We start from the raw sequence: 5,000 nt of genomic DNA, 5'->3' as shown, positions 1-5,000 counted from the left end.
GGTTTACATGGGTAGAAAACAGCCCTTCACATGATCGTACAATAGTTAATTCTGTACGTCGAAATCAGTATAAAGTGCTACACGGCCAACGTTTTCAAAAACGTAACCCTTCCAGATAAAAGAGAGCCTGGGTTCGTGATTGATAAAATTGTTTTTCTTATTGCCACAAAAGGAAAATGTAAGTGGTCGAATTTGGTGATCTTAAAAGAGTCACACATCCTCTGATGCAAACACCTGTTGCGAGTAAATTGAAAGAAAGTCAGTCTAAACAAATTAGCCGTAATTGGATGATAGCGGGGGTTACTTGGGTAGCACGTCACTTTTCCATGCTGCTATATAGATAAATTTAATTGTCTAAGATATTGCAATGTTATGAGTTAATATATCGCCAAATTTTTGCTATTTTTAATATTATTGCTCTGCATTCATGCTGGGCAACTGAAGACAATAGACCTAATCGGCTAACTCAATGTTGTACCCAATTCAGATCTCCCGGGATTAAGATTCTTTGTATATAGTATTTGCATGATAATGTAGGATTCATATTTAAAGTGCCCCTGTGACCAAAAAATCAATTCATATTTTTCTTTGGATTTCAAAACTATGTTAACAAAACACTAAGTGACCCACGTTTTAAGCCTTGATTTCAAAAAGACACCTCTTTATTTTAACTGTAATTTTCCTATTTAATGGTCCGCCATTACTAACATTATGTTCTTGAGAGAGCTGGATCGAGGAGAAAATGACGTCAAAGGCTCACTAGTTTAAGAATGCACAGCGTGTGTACGCCGCAGAATTAATATGCAGCGCGGAGGTTTTGGGCTTTCAGACTTTTAAACTCACGCTTTGCATATATAATAAGCTGCGTTCACACGCTGAAATTTTAAGCTAGTGAGCCTCTGACGTCACTTTTCCCTGGATCCAACCGTCTGAGGTCCAATCGGTCAGTTTTGAACGTGAGTAATGGCGGACCGTAAAATCCAAAACTTACACTCAAAGTAAACGGCCTTTGGATAAAAATCAAAGCTCAAAATTTTGCCAGTCACGTGTTAAGCAAACACACTTTCAAAATCTGAAGGAAAAAAGGAAGTGGCTTTTTTGATCAAAGGGGCACTTTAAATGCCATGGAAATACCTGGAACAAAACGTTTTATTCCCAAAGGGTTTGAATTGGGTTCAACATTGAGTTAGCCGATTAGGTCTATTCAGGATCAAATAAATGAAAAAGAATATTTTGGTTTTGTTTTACGTATTGCATTTTGTAACAATTGAATAAAGGGCGCTTTCCTTTTGTCAGAACTGGCCTGCCAGATCCATCAGTTTGCAAGGAAAATGCAACAATTTGAAGGAACACTTGCATGATAAACCCACGCATTTTTCTGGAGGAGTGTACATTATCCTCAAACTGTGATAATTTGAAGACGTTGTAGGGTTAGTCCTTCCAAATGCTCGATCTGGTTGATCAGTTATGTCATGGAAAGCACTTTAAGACGAAAAGGTCTGAGGTACATGCAGTTTTTGCTCCACAAATCTTATCTTTTTGGACACTTACGAGAGGTTAATTAAGTTCTATCTGTGTCGATGTTTCTATCCGCCCGGCTTGCGTACCTGATCAACTCGCAGCCGTTTGCTACTTCATAAATTCATCTCAAATAGTCAAACCATTGATTCGAATGGAAATTTAAGGCTTAAAATGCCAATGTATAAGCTATTGTCGAACAAAAATTATGTAAAAAATGTAAAATTATGATCTATAGTGCAGAATTATAAAATAAAGGAGATGAGCGACTGCAAGTGTCATGGCCTGTGCGGTCTTTCAAGACCCCAAAAATCTTTTGTTTACATTTTTTGCGCGATTAGCACAAGGCTCTCGTTTTCTGATCAGTCAGTCATACTGACTATTGAATGTGCATTGCATAATGTGCTATCTCTGCCAATTTGAACTCGTTATACCAGATAATCCCCGAAAGAAAGAAGCTTTATTTAAGTGGCTAGTCTTCTAGCTCTGGAGCACTAATTGGGGCCGTGACACTGTAAACTGAAATCAACAAATTAACGCAAGTCAAATGAAATTTTTGTTTTTTGAGGAGAGAGGAAAACTGGAGTACCCGGAGAAAAAACCTCCCGGAGCAGAGTAGAGAACCCGGTCCACATGAGTCAGAGGCGAGTGCTCTCACCACTACGCCAGCCCTGCACCCCCTCAGAGCAGCGATGCTTTGAAAATTCGAGATTTTACAAGGAATGCATGGAATCATTGGCGCTTTTGCCACCCAAGAATTTATAGCTATGAACTGTCTCGTACGCTTATAAAACAAAATTTAAACAATGCGTCTGCCTCCGTAAATAAAGTTTATCTACCTAATGACTGAGTGGAAGGGCCGGACGGGTAAATATTTGGCCCGAGGTCATAGCGTACGGACCGAGCTCAGCGAGGTCGGTGCGCCATGACCGAGGGCCAAATATTTTTTTGTCCGGCCAGACCGAAACTCAGTCAATAAGCATTTTATCATATGGGCTCTCGACTATACTTGAGCACTCAGAAGATGGAGTTTGGCAAAATAAGTAATAAAAATGTGCATAGAAAATTTATCTAATATGCTGTTTGCATTGCCTTTCTCGCTGTAAATAACTTTGATGTTCGCATTGCACGGAGCAATACTTTATCCTAAACGGGCCGTACGACTTTTTCCGGTCCTGGGGCCCGTTTTTCGAACGTCCCGAAACTTTACGGGCCATTTTCGGGTGTCACAATTCCCTTTGTATATCAAGAACGGAGAGGATTTAAAGGGAAAGTACGGCCTGAATGGAACGTTCTTTACCTGTATTGTCATACTTGACCACTCATTCGGGCTTCTGTTTAAATAGCCAACAATCATGCTTCAAAAATAAGCAATTTTAAATTGAAATCCGCCATCCGCTTTGTTTTGTGTAAACAAACGAGGCTATGACATAGCAATACTTGCATAGCGTACTTGATGTAAACAAGGAAAACACAGGCCAGGAAAGCGATACTTTGTAGACTTGAATCTTAATCCAGAGGGTAAATTGTATTGATATTGGCTCCACCATCAGAAGAGATTTACCTAGTGTTCGTTAAACAGGGTTTTATATGTGAGTTACATGCAGAAGTTTTACAAAGCGAAAGAGAGCTTGCAGTGCTATCCCGCGCTCATTGCTGTGAAATAAACGCCAGGAAATCAAGTGTAGCTTTGTACGAGACCCCTGTTACGACTTCAAAACAAACGATCCTTTTTTTTCCATCGAATGGTAAGAGTAAATCGTTCCAGTAGTTTCTATAAGGCTTATCATGTTTATTTACTAACAGAACATCACATACAGATATGGCCGCTCCCAACAACGACGAACCGCCAATAAGTCATGTGACTGGAAGTATATGTCACACCTTCCCATCGAGGCTAACTGGTGGTTACATAGGGGAATGAGTACCTAAATCAGTAACAAACGGATAAACGAATAAATGCGAAACCGTAAGTTGCCAGCTCCTTAAAACAACTCAACATGGAAAAGGAGGAATTAAGCCTGTTAGGGGGCTTCACAGTTCGGCCACTCCTGGTTCTGTACAAGCTCCTTTCTGGATGCGTGTTAATCGACGATCGTTCTGATGATGTAGCAACCGTAGACTCCTCACTGGGTGATACGCACTTAGGAGTGGCAACTTCTGTCGCTGACGAGACACCTTCCTGATCACACTGCATTAAAATAGTAGACTCGGGTGGTTTGAGGTGTTTCCTGTTCCCTCGCAAGGACGTTCCTGACTCAGTTTTTACGACGTATGATCGAGGAGTGGGCCATATATCCGTGACAACCGCGGGAACCCAGGATCTATTCTCTCGCACTCTGACTTTTTCCTCTGGCTCTGTACCCTTTCACGCCTTCGCATGGCGATCATAATAAAATTTTTGCCGTTACTGAGCAGCCACTAGCTTTTCAGTTCTGCCGTGGTTGTCAATTTGGACTTCAGACGCCGACTGTTTTGCATCTGCGAGGGAGAGAAACCAATTCCAGTTACAGGGGTATTCCGCTTCCCTCAAAAGTTGCTTGATTGTACCAATTGTTCTCTCACTCATACCATTGGACTTCGGGTAACCAGGACTGGAGGATATCAGCTGGAACCCCCACTATGAAGCAAAATGTTGCAGCTCGCGGCTTGCAAACGGCCTATTATCTGCCACCAATTCATCTGGGACCCCATGTCTGGCAAAGATGGATTTTAAATTAACCACGACAGAGGAAGACGTCTTAAACGAAAGACTGCTGATTTCAGAAAATTTTGAGTAGTAATCCACAACACACAGGTACTTCTTTCCTCTAAATTCGAAAATATCAGCTCCTAGCTTTTTCCAGGGTCTTTCAGGAACTTCATGGGGAATAAGTGGCTCTTTTTGATTGTTTCTTCACCACTCTGCATACTTGCCGCAGCGGGTGATTGTATTCTCAATGTCTCTTGACATACCAGGCCAGTACATTACTTCACGTGCACGTGCCTTGCTCTTTTCAATACCTTGATGACTTTTGTGAAGCAAAGCCAGCAATTTCTTGCGCATACTCTCTGGGACTATCAATTTCTCTCCCAGGAACATGAGACCCTCTGCCTCATGCACTTGGTCTCTCACATTTCAATAGGGACGAACCGCCTCAGGAACTGTTCTCCTCTCTGATGGCCACCCAGACTGTGTTAGTTGCTGTAACATCATGAGACAATTATCAGTAGTGGTTGCTCCTTGCATCAGGGATTTAGAGGCCACACTAAGGTCCAAGTTATTAACAATACTGTGCACTAAAGCGCCCATATCAGACTGGAGACCTTCATCGATTGACTCATCTGGAACTGGCATTTTGGGGCCGGGACGGTATGAAATGTCGAGGAAATATCTCTGAAGTCTGAGAAGCATTCGCTGAAGCCTGAAGCCCGGTTTGTCTTTGTGCACTATTCTAGTGGCTTGTGATCTGTCACGATCTTTACAGGCTGGCCATAGACGT

At 41.8% G+C, this 5,000-nt stretch overlaps 1 protein-coding gene and 1 long non-coding RNA gene across 3 annotated transcripts in view; one reads left to right on the top strand and one right to left on the bottom strand.

The window, feature by feature from the left end:
* The window catches only part of LOC138027852 (glutaminyl-peptide cyclotransferase-like), a 15,053-nt gene extending 13,260 nt beyond the window's left edge, over positions 1–1,793 (top strand). For both annotated transcript variants that reach the window (XM_068875473.1, XM_068875472.1), the window contains exon 7: positions 1–1,793. This exon is cut by the window's left edge and continues 1,206 nt beyond it. The gene's annotated coding sequence lies outside the window, so the exon portion shown is untranslated.
* LOC138027853 (uncharacterized) overlaps positions 1–2,581 on the bottom strand; it is a 3,263-nt gene extending 682 nt beyond the window's left edge. The window contains exon 1 of the long non-coding RNA XR_011127523.1: positions 1–2,581. This exon is cut by the window's left edge and continues 91 nt beyond it. This is a non-coding gene — a long non-coding RNA (uncharacterized lncRNA).
* Positions 2,582–5,000: the final 2,419 nt, after the last annotated feature.

The sequence above is a fragment of the Montipora capricornis genome, chromosome 12 (assembly GCF_036669925.1).
Source record: "Montipora capricornis isolate CH-2021 chromosome 12, ASM3666992v2, whole genome shotgun sequence".
NCBI classification, from domain to species: Eukaryota; Metazoa; Cnidaria; class Anthozoa; order Scleractinia; family Acroporidae; genus Montipora; species Montipora capricornis.
The sequence above is the reverse complement of the archived record's forward strand: the minus strand, read 5'-3'. Positions and strand labels throughout refer to the sequence as shown.